Source organism: Equus przewalskii, chromosome 10 (assembly GCF_037783145.1).
Source record: "Equus przewalskii isolate Varuska chromosome 10, EquPr2, whole genome shotgun sequence".
Taxonomy (NCBI): domain Eukaryota; kingdom Metazoa; phylum Chordata; class Mammalia; order Perissodactyla; family Equidae; genus Equus; species Equus przewalskii.
Genome location: NC_091840.1, coordinates 27,925,994 through 27,944,710, shown reverse-complemented (window position 1 = coordinate 27,944,710; position 18,717 = coordinate 27,925,994).

Sequence of the window (18,717 nt, the reverse complement as noted above, 5' to 3'; positions counted from 1 at the left end):
TTAAAAGTCATCATCGAGCCAGCCCTGATGACCTAGTGGTTAAAGTTCAGCCTTCACCACTTTGGCAGCCCGACTTCACTCCCTGGTTGCAGAACCACACCACCTGTCTGTCAGTTGCCATGCTGTGGCAGCAGCTCAGATGGAAGATCTAGAACGACTTACAGCTAGCATATACAACCATGTACTGAGGCTTTGGGAAGGGGGAAAAAAGAGGAAAATTGGCAATCGATGTTAGATCAGGGTGAATCTTTCTCTGCAAAAAAAAAAAAAAAAGAAGAAGAAGAATCAGTGTGAGTCAACGTAAAACTTAGTGTTACTCATCTTGCTCCCTGAAGTCTTGGAGCCCAATTCAGTGAATAACCTGCCTTCCATCATCCATTTGGCCTCATTGGGAAACCAAAATTCCTTGAGCCTCAGCAGGTTCTTGTTACTCCTATCACCAATTCCTCACTTTTACGGGCAGCGTGACTTACTGGAACAGTGAACGTTACTATGGAGACCATGACCGTTTTTTAGTTGATTGACAGTTTCCACTTATGTAGCTGCTTTGCTGTTGTGAGGTAAAGCAATGAAAAATAGTGTAAAATAGGACTAAGGTTCTCCAAGTCTTGAAATGAAGTGTATCTCACGTTGACATACTTAGCAATTAAGGGAAGGAGAGATTCACTTCAATTCCTCCTTCCTCCCTTTTCCTTGCACACTTTGTCTTCACTTTTTCCTTGCAGAATAGCAGAGTTTGTTTAAAGACATGGGTTTGCATTGTTTCATTGAACTATTTTCCATGGTGGGCTCCTGACGACCCTCATGTCTTTGAAGGTCTAAAAGATTAGCCTGGTAGGAGAGTTTTCTCAGTATGATCTTGCGTTTACCCAAATCTTTTTGTAAGTCAACAGAGAAAGTTCCTCCTCTCCCAGGTCCTCAGGCAGCTGGTAGGATGACAAGTAGGTGTATTAGTTTCCTAGGGTTGTCATAACAAACTTTAAGCCACACACAAGTGGCTTAAAGCAACAGAAATGTATTCTTGCACAGTGTTGGAAGTTGGACCTACCAATTTTTCTACGTTGATCCAGAAAAGGTGCTAAGCTCTATCATTTGCTTTGTTAATTTGTATACATTTTATATTGGAATTTCATGTTGATGATAATGTTATCTGCGCATAATGACATTTTTGTCTCTTTCAATTCTTATGATCTTTATTTCTTCTCTTTGTTTTATTTCATATCGAGGAAGTAGCAAGCACCCTGCCTTCTTCCTGACTTTAATCAGAATTCTTACAAAGTTTCACAATTAGGTAGAGTTTTTGCAGAAATGTTATTCCAAATTACATGTATTATTTCAGGTGATGATTGTTGCTATAACAGACAACCTTGACAATATCAGTGACAACACAATACAAAGTTTCCCTCGAGATCACAGTAAGTAATACTGGCAACCGGGGTGCGGCTCTGTCTGTCCCGTGCAGTTATTTGGGGATCTAAGTCAGTGGAGGATTGGCCACTTTAACTCTTCAGTTTCCAAGGTCACTCTGGGAAGTGATCTCTAGCTGACAGGTGAAGAAAGAGAGCAAGTCATGAGTGAAAGGATTTTATAGGCTGGACCTGGAAATGGCGTACATTTGACAGAACTCAGCTACATGACCAAACATAACTGCAATGGAGCTGGGAAATACCACCAAACCGGATGCTCAGGAAGGAGAAAAAATAGGTTTGTTAGGCACAGTTTAATCTAAATATATCTAATCCATATATGGAGATTAAACAGATATAAAGAAGTCCTTTAAAAGCATTAACACAACATCATTCAGACTAGAATGGTCCCAAATCTTTCTTTTTAATTAAATATAATATTGAAACCCAATGCTTTGCACAGCTGGAAGCAAAACGCCTTTAATTTAACTAAAGGCCAAAGAAGCACAGCCAAGCAGTCCTGTGGTTGCCCCTAAAGCACCTTTGAAGAATCCTAAGACACCACACAAAATAACCTTGAAAACCATTCACTGGGCTAGAGACTCATTGACCAATTACTTCATTGATTTAAATAAATTGCTCTTTAGTGTTTCCTGTCACCCAGTTCCTAAAATAAATAATACAATTAAGGATTCATTAAGTTTCAACATTTTTATTATACAACTATTGTCATCTCACTTTACTTTTTCTTTTCTTGAGGAAAATTAGCCCTGAGCTAACATCCGCTGCCAATCCTCCTCTTTTTGCTGAGGAAGACTGGCCCTGAGCTAGCATCTGTGCCCATCTTCCTCTATGTTATATGTGGGATGCCTGCCACAGCATGGCTTGCCAAGCAGTGCATATGTCTGGACCCGGGATTTGAACCGATGAACCCCAGGCCTCCGAAGCATAACCTGTGAATTTAACTGCTGTGCCACCAGGTGGGACCCTATCTCACTTTTTTTTTTTTTTTAACTCAGTCAAACCTGACTATTTAGGAATGTTCTCTATCAGTCATTGACATTTTAGAATGAATTTAACTCAGTATATTCCCTTCCAGTGGTAGTTGCATGCCAAACATTTCCTCTCTTAGGATAGTTTCCAAGCATCTTCCTCTTGTAATGGGAAAGGAAAGCGTTAACAAATGGTTAATGGATGTGGCTAGTAAAATGGAGGATGAAGGCAGAGCCTGATGTTTCTGAAATCACCCACTCTGATCTATCTGCACCCAGGCCCGATCCATACAACACAAAGGCTTTGTTGCTCCCGTAGTTTGGAGGAAGACAAGAAACCTTTTGGAAAAATGTAAAACTACAGCCAGGCCCTGTAAGGATGCTGTTTACCATGGGTCTCTAAAGTTCTCCTACTAAGCTTCAGGACTTTCTCGAACTTTTGGTACAGATTTTATTTGATTGGTATGTTTCTGATGTTTTACCTACTGTAAGTAACTACTGTAGTAAAAGTTAGCATGTGTACTCATCTGATTAACAGTTTTTAACATTTTTAAGAGTAACAAAATATTAATCATGATGCCAGACACTTTGCATTAGAGCTTTGAACAGGACTTCTCAGTCGTATTCAACTATACTCAGTCATCTTCAACTATCTCTGTACTGATAGAATTTCTTTTAAGTGAAACATTGAAAAGTGTTGCTGTGAGTCTGTATTTTGTTAAATTTAAGGCTTCTAAATCCAGGAGAAAGAAAAGAAAGAAGTATCTCCTACTCATTGTTTTTAATTTAAAAATATTAATAAACCTATCCACTTAGAGTATGTGTTCATCCAAGTTGGGAAAACAAAAAGCTATTTCTTAAAATATCCTGAAATTCTTGGCTTCTGGCACATCCATCTTCTAATTTAAGATGTATTCTATCAAATGATTCTCTGCATCCATCTTTCCTTTGTTGTTCTAAAACACAAGGAATGGCTATGTCAATAAAACAGGGACAAATACAGCACATGTGGAGGTTTTTAGCTCCTGATTACATTCCAAAAGATCCATTCAAGGCATCAGTCACTGGGGAGATGTCTTTCACAAGCTCACTTGAAAAAAAGATGGTCTATCCCACACAACTTTCTCTTGGCTGTAGTACTTTCTGACAGCAGAGAAAAAGAAAACTCTCCAAACACACAAGTCAAAAGCCAGATAGACACCTCAGGAAAGAATGGTAAAAAGATATAATGAATAGTTTAATATTAGAGTTTTCAACTTTGGTAGAACTTTTTTTTTGATGTATGGAAATATGCATTAGCAATTGACATAAATTAGTGCTCACTGGCTTCTCTCCACTCCCAGCTTCCAATTCTAAAGAAACGTACTGATTCTGACTTCCATCTCCATCTGAGGTAGGTTGGATCACTGAAGATGTCGGGGAGAAAAGAATGTGTAATGATTGGAGGCTGGTTCAGTGGCTTAGTGGTTACGTTCACACTCTCCGCTCCAGTGGCCCAGGGTTCACGGGTTCAGATCCTGGGCATGGACCTATGCACTACTCGTCAAGCCATGCTATAATGGTGTCCCACATACGAAATAGAGGAAGATTGGCATGAATGTTAGTTAAGGGCCAATCTTTCTCACCAAAGAAATAAATACAAAAGAATGCGCAATGAGTTCATTCCTTCTCTCCTGCAATGTCCCAACGCTGAAAAACCACTAGCTGAGAAAAGGTCCTCTGGTCCACAATTTCCATGTAAATTAGAATAACTGACTTGGTCTTTCATATGGGCGAGAAGCAAAAACATATCCGCTAGTATTTTCTCTTGTATAAGATAAACGTGATCAAAATGGAAAGACGAATTTGGAAAGCAACATTTTTTTTATTTGTGATGCTTTGAAAAATATCACCCTTACAAATGTGATGACTTTCATGACCAGTGAGGTTACTGGCAATAATAGAGGGAGAAGTAATTGCATGATTTATCAAATGTATACTAAGAATACATGCAGGAAAGAAAAACATCTGCTGGAACAGCATCAACATTTTCTCATATGCTGTTATTTCCAAGAATCATAGATATATTAATGTTTAATGCAAAACTGAAAATATTAAATCAAAGCAAAACGTCTTAATATAAAATGATTCCACTTCGAATCATAACTTTCAAAGTGGTTTATGTTTTTGGGGGGTTTTTTGGTGAGGAAGAGTGGCCCTGAGCAAACATCTTTACCAATCTTCCTCTTTTTTTTTTTTCCTCCCCAAAGCCCCAGTACATAGTTGTATATCCTAGTTGAAAGCCATTCTAGTTCCTCTATGTGGGATGCCACCACAGCATGGCTTGATGAGCTGTGTGTAGGTCTGTGCCCAGGATCCAAACCAGTGAACCCTGGGCTGCTGAAGCAGAGTACACAAATTAACTACTGGGCCATGGTGCCAGCCCCCAAAGTGATTTATGTTTAATTATAACCCTGGCCTCAGTAGCCCCTCTAATTTGATTGTAACACAGAACTTGTTGGCAGACCAATTTGTAACACCACCAAGTTCTCCTTTTCAACTCCCTTTTTTATACCCTTTCTCCTTGCAATACTGTTATAGATGGTGCTGATGTGACTTTTTTTTAATACACAAAAGTGTACAAAACTTCCTTTTTCTAGTAAGTGTACAAAAATAGCTACCATTCATGCCAAAGTTCTCGGCAATTACTCCCAAACCAAACAAATCCTGCTCTGAATTAGAAAAGCTATCTTTATACTGTGTTGTGTTCTATAGCATTAGCTCAATTGCCTGTTATCAGATGAGTCATGTGTGTCTGTCTTTAAAGATTCTGGAGCTTCTTGGCTGCCGGGTGATTATTGCAAAGCAGGGAAATACTCAGTACAGATGGGAAGTCATCCCCAGTGGTGGCTCAGACAGATGGTCTTTGGAATTTCATTCAGGGAACTGTGAGACATGCTTGAGAGCATGTTGCTCATATAGCAGTTACTGTTGAGGATGCAAAACTGCTCATCAATATGGCAGTTGTGTTAGGGTGTTTCTGATTGGCTTCTCGCTCCTCCTTCAGTTCCTTAGGACTGGAGTCTATCCAATATTACCTGGAGGATCCTTGAGTAGAAGATAGTTTTATCCTTGTCTCTGTAGGAATCACTCTCTAAAGAATTAGGAATCCTTAAAAAAAAAAAAAGCCATCTTGCTACTGGAAGTGTAGTCTATGGACCAGGTGCTTTGGCATCGTCTAGGAACTTGCAAGAAACACAGAATCTCGGGCCCTACTCCAGACTTACCGCATAAGAATTGCGTTTTAATGAGATCCCAAGGCGATCTCTATTCATGTAAAATTTGAGAAGCAGTGCCTTAGAAATCATCTAATCATCATCCTTCTTTCTACAGAAGAACAGGAAGGGAAGTTATTTCACATGTTGAGACTTACATAGATAATTGAGTGATTGGCAGCAGAATGGGGACTAGAACTCTGAGGCAGTAGCCCAAGTGTTGGCTTTGTAAATAAATAGGCCTGATTCAAATTGGAACTCTGCCGTATTCACATTATGCTACTCAGCATGACACGTCCTGTGACGTCACCAAGATCAGCTTCCTCTTCTCTGAGTGGGAAGAATTTTAGGTAGCGTACTAAAAGGAAAGAATCTGACAGTCACAAAATAAAATCAAATAAATCAGAGAAAGGTGAATATGTGGGGTTACAAATCCCCGCCATGCAAGGTGGTTGTGAAGATCACGTGAGGTGACACATGCAAAAGCTCACAGCACAATCCCAATGCTTCCTGACTTCCCATCCAGTGCACTTCCTTAGACTTAGAACTTCCTATCAACAGTCCAAGTGTAGATGTATTCACTGGTTCTTCAGGGTCAGAGATGGCAATAGACACCCAAGAGTGAGGGCGTGAGAAATGGATGGAAGCCTTCCAACAGCACTCTGACTTTCCGGAGAAAAAGCAGGGGATCTAGAAGTTAGATTGTGTTTTCAGCTCCTTTTATTTTGGGAATGAATGTTTCCAGGCATAGATCTTTACAACAATCTCCAATATCCCAATGGGTGAGGAGATAGAAAATCCCACAGGAATGAGGTGGAACTCCTCTGCAATGGGGGATGCTACTGCACATCGTGGCATGTGGCACGTGGCACGTGGCATTCACTGGGATTTTCAGTTCAGCCCACACAGTTACCAACGCCTGCTGCCTGCCAGACACTGTGTCACATGCTACGCATCTCTGCCTCCAAAACTCATTGTGTAGGGGGAAGAATAAGCAACAGGACCAAAACAAGATTCGATGTTGTTGTGGGAAAATTAAAGGTTTATGCAAAGTGCTCGTGGAGCAGAGAAGGGGTCGGGATAGGTGATTAAGGAAAGTTTCACAAAGCAAAGATCAGAGTTTTGATGAAAGCATTCTCTGAATGAAAGTTGCTGCTATAGTAGAGGGCAGCCGAAGAGTCACGGTTGAAATTGCCAGTTCTCCCCCTCCCCTCAGCCCTCCCCACTCCCCCACTTCTCCCCTTCTTCTTCTAACTGATACATTTAGAACTTTAATCCTAAAGCATTTTATGAAACAGTTTAGTCTACTGTATGACGTAGTTGTACTCTGACTAGGGAGAGGCTGAAGTCGGAAATTGTGAGACCCAGCAAAATAGGGATACCTTATTTCTATCTCTGGGGATTAAAAAAAAATGAAATGAAATAATGACCTGGTTTCAGCCAGCTCCCAGATTTTAACTGAACCCCTATCCAGTGGTTTGGACCATAGTGGTTGGGGTGGGGCTCTTAGTCTTTGGCGCCTCTCCAGCATGTGAACTTTCACCCCACCAATGCACAAAGTAGGTTTCAAAACGCAAATTATGTGCCACACTTACGATTTATTTTTAAATGATAGGCCAGAGATCTTAATTCAGAGCAAAAGAGATCATTGACACAGCTGTAAGCATCAATTAATGAGTTTTAAAAGTCTTTTTTTTCGATCAAGAATGAGACATTCTTCCATCATTATACAAGCAAGAAACCTCCAGTTTCCACCGGGAGACTTCTCATATGGTTCCCCTTCAAACACATTGGCTTATATTTATTTTCATCATGCAGTGATGTCTTCTGCTTTATTTTCAAACAATTTCTAGAAATTAACATTACTCATGTTCTTTTTAAACTTTTGCTTATAATATTTGAATATCTGTGTGCATTATTTATTACTTACTTGATACACATTATATATTTTGTCAGCAGCAACTAAAATGCTCTCCATAAATTCAGTTTTCATTTTACCAATTATCTGGAATGCAAATAAAATATATTATAGTTATTTTTTTATTTTACCAATGGGGAATTTTTTCTGGCTTTGCCTTCCTCATGTGGAAATTCACACTATATTAATATACAAACTTCATTTTCTATATTTCATAATTTTACTTATAAATGCAGATAAAATATAGATAAGCATTTCTTAAGTAAGTAAAACTCTTTGGGCCATGAGCCAGTATTAATTGATTTTGTAAGCCGAGTTCTTAGTGCTATTTTTTGTATTCTTTCAGGCTGTGCATTCTTAAAAAGAATCTCATAAGTAATTTAAAATAAACACACAGTTATACCTTAGATGTCTCCTTTCTTAAACTTAACCTGATAAACAGCTCTACATTTCAAATATGCTATACTAATATATTCTTTCTTGTCTGTTGGTGAAGATAATGTTTAACGTTTCTACTTATTTTACAATCTCAGATAAATACGTTAGAGTAGCTGACAGTTACAAAAGGCACACTCTTAGTATATAAATTATTAGCAAATAGAATGTAAAGGAAAAATTCTGGTGTGTTTCCTCTTTTCCTAAAATTTTAATTAAAGGGAATAAACTGAAAGGTCATGAATAATTTTATAATATCATTAAAAGCATTTGCTCTCTGAGAAGAACACTCGCGTCTACACACCAATTTGGGGAAAAGAAATGCAAAAGAAATAGATAGAAGTCAGTCCATCAAGGAACTAAATAGAAAGACAACTGACTGAATCTGATACTATAAACTATGCTGAGTCCACGTTAAATCAATTAAATAAGCATATAATTAATTGACATTTCAGTCCTTTTGACCTATCATACATATCTATGGATTGTCTTTGAACCTAATCTCACTATATTATGCACAAATGCACATGCTACACAATTCAGTTGGTATAAGATTTTATGTCACCAAGACTTCATCAGAAACATCCGAAATGGTGATTGGGATATTCTTATTTCTAGTGAATGAGTGACTTTTCACCTAGAATGACTATTACATTGAAAGTACAATATAGGGAGAGAGGGCTGAGGCCTGTGTCAAAAAAAAAAAAGTGAAGGAAGATCAATACTCTAGGAAATTATTGGGTGGGATGCTGGACTTGATATTTGTAAGTGAGTACCAATTTCCTTCAACTTCCCCAAATAACTCCGGACATTTCCTACCACATCCCTCTCCACCCCCTGGGTTAACTGTAAGGAGTGGACAACTACTGGTTCTCTGAAAAGAACAAACTCATTTCTGTGCTTTGCCTTTCCATACGGTTTCTCTTTGTCCAAATTGTCCCCCTTACGCTTTCCCACCTCCCTTTCCCCCTTCTTCCTTGACTTCCTAGAAAACTCCTTCCCACTTGATGGTGGTCAGCTCAGGCATCATTTCTGTGGAGCGTTTTGTCTTCCCATTGACGAGCCCTGCTTCCGACAGAGGATACCATCTTCCTTTAATTTAATTGTCTTTCCCCTTCCTTGTGTGTGAGCTCTTTGAATGGAGATATTTCTCTTGTACCTTTTGCGCTGTTCACTTTTTTTAATCTCCGTTACCTTACAAAGCGACTGAATCATAGACAAAGATCAACATATATTTGAACTTGAGGTTTGAATTACTCATCTGTCTAAATAAGTTGTTTACAAAAGGATTTTTTTTGCTACCAATGATACATAGCCCCATATGAAATACCTTAAGTAATAATAACATATTAACTCACATAACAGGCAAGAGGAGTAGGCAAATGCATGTGATACAGCTGACATCTGTAAGGGAGAGAATATAGGCTTGATAACCTCATTCCTTTTTATTTTATTTTTTAATCATTTTATTGAGGTCATATTGGCTTATAACTGTATAAATTTCAGACGTACATTATTATATTTCAGTTTCTGTATAAACTGCAACCTGTTCACCACCAATAGTCTAGTTTTTATCCATCACATACATATGTGACCATTTACCCCTTTGCCCTCCCTTAACCCCCTTCCTCTCTGGTAACCACTAACCTGTTCTCCTTATCCATGTGTTTATCTTCCACATGAGTGACATCACACAGCGTTTGTCTTTCTCTGTCTGACTTACTCCGCTTAGCATAATACCCTCAAGGTCCATCCATGTTGTTGCAAATGGCATGATTTTGTCCTTTTTGTGGCTAAGTAGTATTCCATTGTATACATGTATATGCACCATCTTCTTTATCCATTCATCTGTTGATGAGCACTCAGGTTGCTTCCATGTCTCGGCTATTGTGAATAATGCTGCAATGAGCAAAGAGGTGCATATATCTTTTTGAATTATCGATTTCATGTTTTCAGATAAATAACCAGTCATAGAATCACTAGTATTCTAAACACATGGTATTGCTATTTTTAATTTTTTGAGAAATCTCCATACTGTTTTCCATAGTGGCTGCACCAGTTTGTATTCCCACTAACAGTGTATGAGGGTTCCCCTTTCTCCACTTCTCCAACATTTGTTATTTCTTGTCTTGTTAGTTGAAGCCATTCTGGCAGGTGTGAGATGAAATCTCATTGTAGCTTTGGTTTGCATTTCTCTGATAATTAGTGATGTTGAGCATATTTTCATGTGCCTGTTGGTCACCAGTATATCTTCTTTGGAAAGATGTCTGTTCATATCCTCTACCCATTTTTTGATTGAGTTGTTCATTTTTTTGTTGTTGAATTGTATGTAAAATATTTTGAAAATTAACCCCTTGTTGAATATATGATTTGCAAATATTTTCTCCCAATTGGTGGGCTGTCTTTTCATTGTGTTGATGGTTTGCTTTGCCGTGCAGAAGCTTTTTAGTTTGGTGTAGTTCCATTTGTTTATTTTTACTTTAGTTTCCCTTGCCTGAGTAGACATAATATTCAAAGAGGTACTGCTAAGATAGATGTCAAAGAATGTACAGCCTATATTTTCTTCTAGGAGTTTTATGGTTTCAGGTCTTACATTCAAGTCTTTAATCCATTTTGAGTTAGTTTTTGTGTATAGTGTAAGATAATGGTCTACTTTCCTTCTTTTGCATGTGGCTGTCCAGTTTTCCCAACACCATTTGTTGAAGAAACTTTCCTTTCTCCATTGTATGTTCTTGGCTCCTTTGTTAAATATTAGCTGTCCATAGGTGTGTGGTTTTATTTCTTGACTCTCTACTCTGTTCCATTGACCTGTGTCTCTGTTTTTCTGCCAAAACCATACAGTTTTGATTACTATAGCTTTGTAGTATATTCTGAATTCAGGGAGTGTGATACCTCCAACTTTGTTTTTTTCCTTAGGATAGGCACATAAATTTTAGGATATTTGTTCTATTTCCATGAAGAATGTCATTGAGATTTTGATTGGGATTGTATTGAATCTGTAGATTGCTTTCAGTAATATGGACATTTTAACTATGTTTATCCTTCCAATCCATGACCATGAAATATCTTTCCATATCTTTATGTCTTCTTTCATTTCTATCAATAACGTCTTATAGTTTTCAGTGTATAGGTCTCTCACTTCCTTGATTAAATTTTTCCTAGATATTTTAATCAGTTTCTTGTGATTATAAATGGGATTGTACTCTTGATTTCTCTTTCTGCTGGTTCATTATTATTGGATAAATGCAACTGATTCTTGAACTTTTATTTTGTACTCTGAAACTTTACTGTAGTTGTTGATTATTTCTATTTGATTTTGGTGGAGTCTTTAGGGTTTTCTACATCTAAAATCATGTCATCCACAAATAGTGACAATTTTACTTCTTTCCTTCCAATTTGGGTCCTTTTATTTCTTTTTCTTGTCTAATTGCTCTGTCTACAACTTCCAGTACTATGTCAAATAAGAGTGGCAAGAGTGGGCATCCTTGTCTTGTTCCTGTTCTCAGAGGGACAGCTCTCAGTTTTTGCCTATTGAGTATGATGTTGGCTGTGGGTTTGTCATATATGGCCTTTATTATGTTCAGGTACTTTCCTTCTATACCCATTTTATCCAGAGATTTTATAAATGAATGGATGTTGAATCTTGTCAAATGCTTTCTCTTCATGTTTTGAGATGATCATGTGATTCTTATTCTTCTTTTTTGTTAATGTGGTGTATCATATTGATCAATTTGCAGATGTTGAACCATTGCTGCATCCCTGAAATAAGTTCCGCTTGATCGTGGTGTATGATCCTTTTAATGTATTGCTGTATTCAATTTGCTAGAATTTTGTTGAGGATTTTGGCATCTATATTCATCAGCAATATTGGCCTGTAATTTTCCTTTTCTGTGTTGTCCTTGTCTGGTTTTGGTATCAGGGTAATGTTGGCCTTGTAAAATGAGTTAGGAAGCATCCCCTCCTCTACAATTTTTTGGAATAGTTTGAGAAAAATAGGTATTAAATCTTTAAATGTTTGGTAGAATTCACCAGAGAAACCATCTGGTCCTGGACTTTTGTTTTTTGGAATATTTTTGATTACTGTTTCAATCTATTTACTTGTGATTGTTCTATTCAGATTCTCTATTTCTTCTTGATTCAGTTTTGGCAGGTTGCATGATTCAAAGAACTTATCCATTTCTTCTAGGTTATCCATTTGCTGGCATATAGTTTTCACAGCATTGTGTTATAATCCTTCATATTTCTGCAGTATCCGTTGTAATTTCTCCTCTTTCATTTCTGATTTTATTTGAGTCTTCTGTCCTTTTTATTTTTTTGCTGAGAAAGAGTTGCCCTGAGCTAACATCCATTGCCAATCCTCCTCTTTTGCTTGAGGGAGATTCACCCTGAGCTAACATTTGTTGTAAATCTTTCTCTATGTTGTATGTGGGACACCGCCACAGCATGGGCACTGACCAGCAGTGTAGGTCTGTGCATGGGAACCAAACCCGGGCCACTGAAGCAGAGCATACTGAACTTAACCACTAGGCCACCAGGGCTGGCCCAAGTCTTCTCTCTTTTTTTCTTAGTAAGTCTAGCTAAGGGTTGGTTTTTTTTTTAGGAAGATTAACCCTGAGCTAACATATGCTGCCTCCTTTTGCTGAGGAAGACCAGCCCTCAGCTAACATGAGTGCCCATCCTCCTCTACTTATTTTTGGTGGGGAGAGGAGATTAGTCCTGAGCTAACATCTACTGCCAATCCCCCTCTTTTTGTTGAGGAAGACTGGCCCTGAGTTAACATTCGTGCCCATCTTCCTCTACTTTATATGTGGGATGCCTACCACAGGATGGCTTGACAAGCGGTGCCATGTCCACAACCGGGATCCAAACCAGTGAACCCCAGGCCACCGAAGTGAAATGTGTGAACTTAACCACTGTGCCAGCAGGCCAGCCCCCCATCCACCTCTACTTTTTATACATGGGACGCCTGCCACAGCACAGCCCAACAAGCAGCATGTAGGTCCGCACCTGGGTTCCTATCCCATGAAGCCTAGGCTGCCTAAGTGGAATGTGCGAACTTAACCACTGGACCACTGGGCTAGCCCCCTAAGGGTTTTTTAATTGTTTTATCTTCTCAAAGAACCAGCTTTTAGTTTCATCGGTCCTTTCTATTCTTTTGGCTTTTTTTAATCTCTATTTTATTTATTTCTGCTCTGATTTTTGTTATTTCTCTCCTTCTGTTGACTTTGGGATTTGTTTGTTCTTCTTTTTCTAGTTATTTTACATATAGTGCAACATTGAGATTTTTCTTGTTTCTTTAAGTAGGCCTACATTGCTATAAATTTTGCTCTTAGTACTGCTTTTGCTGCATATCGCAAGTGTTAGTATGTTGTGTTTTCATTTTCATTTGTCTCTAGGTATTTTTGTTTTCTCCCTTGATTTCTTCATTGATCCAATGGTTGTTCAGTAGCATGTTTAGTCCCCACATATTTGTGACTATTCCAGCTTTTTTCTTGTAGTTGATTTCTAGTTTCATACCATTGTGATTGGAAAAGATGCTTGATATGATTTCAGTCTTCTTAAATTTATTGAGGTTTGATTTGTTTCCCAATATATGGTCTATATTTGAGAACGCTCCATGTGCACTTGAGAAGAATGTGTATTTTGCTGTTTGAGGGTGGAATGTTCTATACACATCTAGTAGATCCCTTTGGTCTAGTGTTTCATTTAAGGACACTTTATCCTTGTTGACTTTCTATCTGGATGATTTACCCATTGATGTAACTGGGGTGTTAAGATCCCCTACTATTATTGTGTTGCTATCAATTTCTCCATTTAGGTCTGTTAATAGTTGCTTTATATACTTTTGTGCTCCTGTACTAGGTGCATATATGTTAATAAGTGTTATGTCTTCTTGGTGGAATATTTCTTTTGTCATTATATAACACCCATTTTTGTCTCTTGTTATATTTTTTATCTTGAAGTCTGCTTTGTCTGATATAAGTATGGCTACACCCACTTCCTTTTGTTTGCAATTTGCTTGGAATATTTTCTTCCATCCCTTCACTCTGAGCCTGTGGTTGTCTTTAGGGCTGAGATGTGTTTCCTGGAGGCAGCATATTGTTGGGTCTCTTTAATCCATCTATCCACTCTGTGTCTTTTGATTGTTGAATTCAATCCATTTACCTTTAGAGTGATTACTGATATATGAAGGCTAAATATTGCCATTTTATCTTTTTTTCCCAGTTGTTCTATATTTCCATTGTTTCTTTTCCCTTGTATTCTGCCTGCCATTTCTGTTTGGTGGTTTTCTGCTTTGTTTTTCTCAGTTTTCTCTCTATTTATGACTTTTGACACTGATCTGATTTTTGGTTTTGTGGATACAGTGAGGTTTGTATAAAAGATCTCATAGAAGAGATAGTCCTTTTTCTGAGAGCCTCTTATCTCAATTATCTTATGAAGGTTCTGTCCTTTTTCTGTTCCCTTTCTGTGTTTTTCTTGTCAGAAATTATTCTTTTTTGTGTTGTGAGTTTGTGACCAAAGAGAAGTGATCATAGTTATCTTCGATGCTTTCTGTTCCTTTAACTTTTAATGGTATAATTAAGTGTTTAATAACCTATTCTGATATAGAGCTGCAATTTTCTGATTCTGTCTGTCTGTTTATCTCCTTGCTCAAAGCTTTGTAAACATTTGCCTTTTTGTTTCAAGTAGAAGGGCTCCTTCCAACATTTCTTTTAAGGTGAGTCTAGTCACAATGAACTTCCCCCGCTTTTGTTTGTCTAGGAAAGCTTTTATTTCTCTGTCATATCTGAAAGATAATTTTGCTGAATACAGCATTCTTGGCTGATAGGTTTTGTCTTTCACTATTTTGAGTATATCATTCCACTCTCTCCTAGCTTGTAGGGTTTCTGCTGAGAAATTTGCTGAAAGCCTGATGGAGGTTCCTTTGTAAGTTATATTCTTCTCTCTTGTTGCCCTTAATATTTTTTCTTTGTTTTTGGCTTTTGACAGTTTTAGTATTATATGCCTTAGAGAAGGTCTTTTTGCATTGAGGAAATTAGGAGTTCTTTTAGCTTCAGGTACTTCCATGTCTTGTTCCTTCCCCAGGTTTGGGAAGTTCTCAGTTATTATTTCTTTGAATATAGTCTTTCCTCCTTTCTCCCTCTCTTCTCCTTCTGGAATACGTATAATCCTTATGTTGCTTTTCCTAATAGATTGGATATTTCTCAAAGAATTTCTTCATTGTTAAAAAATCTTAGTTCTCTCCTCCTCCACCTGAATCATTTCTAGGTTTTTATCTTCTAGCTCACTAATTCTCACCTCCATATGGTCTGCTCTATTTTTAATGCTTTCCACATTATTTTTCATCTCATTAATTGTGTTCTTCATCTCCAGAATTTCTGTTTGGGATTTTTTTTTTCAGAGTTTCAGTCTCTTTGGTGAAGTATTCCTTCCATCTATTACTTTTATTCCTGAGCTCATTGAACTGTCTTTCTGAGTATTTTTTGTAACTCATTGAGTTTCTTTATGGCAAGTGTTTTGAATTCTCTAACAGATTATAATATTCTGTGACTTCAGTTTGGTTTCTGGGGAGTTGTCATTTTCCTCCTGTTCTGCAGTGTTGCTGTAGTTCTTTATGGTGTTTGATGAGTGGATCCTCTGCCAGTGTATTTGTGGTAGTAAACACCTTCCTTATTTGAGTAAGGCTTTGGTAACTTTAGTTCTGAGCTGCTTCTGGTTATATTTGAGAGACTGAACTTTCCACCCTCCACTGTTTCTGCCAGAGGCATCATCAGTGCCCTCCTTCTGCCACTTGTACCTCTGAAGTTGCTGGTGCCTTGCTTCTTACAATGTTACTGCAGTCTCAGGTTTCTCCAATGGTGTCACCAGGCTGTGAGCACTTCTGCTGCTTCCAGGGTTGCTTGATTCTCGTGTTCTTCTATTGGCTCTCTGCAGGCTCTCCATGGGCTCAGATGCTGTTGCCTCATGTACCACCTGCACTGCTGCTCCTAGGTTGTCTGAGAGTGCTGGTTGCATCGCTACCAGGGGTATCAGTTTCATGGGTGTTCTTGTCACTTCTGGGGGCCCAGGGACTTATATGTAACCCCTGTTATGATGTAGCCAATCTTGATGGTGCTGAAACTGGGGGGTGGGTCACCAGTCCTGCTGTGGTTCCTAAAGCCTCTGGTCACAGGTTCCACCTGCCACTACTGGGAGAGAGCAGAGGATAAGCAAGGAAATATTGTTTATGTTGTTTGCTGTGCAGCCTCTGGTCTTTGGCACTAGCTGGTGTGTTTTGAAAACTCAGATCTGGACACCCTGCTCCATCTGGGGCAATCTGAGTTTTATATTCTATCCCTACTGTTGGAAAGACCTGGCCACTGCCAAGGAAGGGAGAGGGACATCCACACTAGATCCACTGGGAGACAACCAGGGAGAAGCCTGCACCTGTTTTTTCTGCCCCAGCTATGACTACTTGCAGGCATGCAGGCTGGATCTCCTGGGTCCAGTACACCCACCTTCAGAGGTATAGATTCATGGATATCTTAGGCACCCTGTTGTGCTGTGTATGGAATCTTCTGTTAGTCAATGGATGTCTGATTGGTTGTAACTTAGAGGGGAGAGACAAAGGAAACAACTCCACCGTGATGCTGACATCACTCTAAACTCATTCCTTTTTAAAATAAACATTCTCTGAGTAAAACTCATAGTAATTGAAATTCTAAAAGATTAATAATCTTAAACTTATATTTGATTCTCTGCTTGATAGAAAAATTGGCCACAATATTTTAAAACTTCTCCCAGGAAGATGTTGAATCAGTTGCTTTAACTGTTGACTCTGAGCAGGTCTCGTGACATATTTTGACTGTTAGAATGCATCAGAATTGCTATTGTATTAGCTTCAAGCCTGGAACTCAAAGGGTTTTGCAGTTTCTATTCTTGCTGATCTTGGAATTTAGTGACTTTCACACAAACCGAGTCAGGGCAAGCTGCTGGAATTTGAAAGACTACACAGAGAAAGGTCCCAGCCATCCTAACTGTCCAGGTTAAGGTCATCACAAACCAGCATCTTGGTCACCAACTGATAACAGATGCCCAAACAAGCCCAACCAACATCAGCCAAGCCTAACCAGACCCAAAGAAATACCAAACTAAGCCTCACCCTAGTTATTGATCTGTAGACTCTTTTACTACATAAATGATGGTTGTTTTAAGCCACTAAGCCCTTGGATTTGTTACATAGCAAAAGTTGTTGAATATAAATTCTATATAGTTATTTTCCAAATTTTAATTTTTATTGTACTTAGACAAGATAATTGTATCTTTATGGTGTATTACATTTTATTAGTTTTTGTATTGAATCTGAACATTCAAGTTGAATATTTGAGTAATATATTTTTAATTGATCTTTATTAAAAATAAAGAAAACATAGAACTTCCTCTGAAGTTAGTCACTAGGTATTTTGTCATTGTGGATCAAATGCTACTTCCCTGTAAGAATTCTTCATAATTCTAGGCACATCATGTTCAGTAAATATTTCCATTTTTCTGTCTTTGCAAATCTCCTCTCAAATCAGCTCTTCCTAACTTTGCTTACAGCAGAAACATCTTTACTAAGTTCTTATTTTTCTCCCACAAGGATGCTTAAAGACGCTTACTTCACTGAAAGAGAGATAACCAATACTGTGTGCTCCTTTTTCAGATTTTTCTATTTCCCCTCCTCTGACATCAGTTTGCAAAGTTTTAACCTAAAACATCTGATCCAGAGTATTTGCTTGTCCTCAGATAGTCAGTTCCATCTTATGATTTACTGCTGCTGAATTTTGTTGAAATGGAAGACATCATTCAAAAATAAAAAAGTTTTGTTTTCATCCAAGTTTATCCCCTCTCACACTGTATAACCATGGCTATGAACATGCACTAACTAGCTATTTCAGTGACACACTTGGTCTAAAAACGTTCAGTCTCCCATCACCTGCCTACCCTATTTATCGTCACCATGCTCCCCTTAAGCTCTCAGTGATCTAACTGCTTTTTTTTTTTGAGGAAGATTAGCCCTGAGCTAACTGCTGCCAGTCCTCCTCTTTTTGCTGAGGAAGACTGGCCCTGAACTCACATCCGTGCCCATCTTCCTCTACTTTATATGTGGGATGGCTGACACAGCATGGCTTACCAAGCAGTGCCATGTCCACACCCAGGATCCAAAACAGCGAACCCCGGGCCACCGAAGTGGAATGTGCAAACTTAACTGCTGCGCCACCAGGCCGGCCCCCTCTAACTGCTTTTACAGTTTCTTTGCTATTTATTTCAAATTTTGTTTATCATGCTATCAAGTTATTGCCTGAAAATCCTAGAATTTGGCTTATTTTCTGTGACTAAAGTGTCCTGTATTGAACCCTCTTTGCATTTTACAATCGTAATGTTTTAATCATTCACTCCTGGAACACACATTCAGCTTCTGATTAGTTAAGAGTGTTTTGGCTATAAGTAACTAAACACCTGGCAATCAGTTTCTTATTCATTGAGGATATTTAGTGATCTCATCTAAAATGAAATCTGATGTTGGCAATTTCAGAGTTAGCTCAATAATGCAATGATGACATCAAAGATTCAGGATCTTTTAATCCTTCTCTTCCATTGTTCTCAATACATTAGCTTTTATCCTCAGACTTATCACTTCATGGTCATAAAATGTCTGCCCCAGTTCATGGCACCATGTTTTCACATCATGT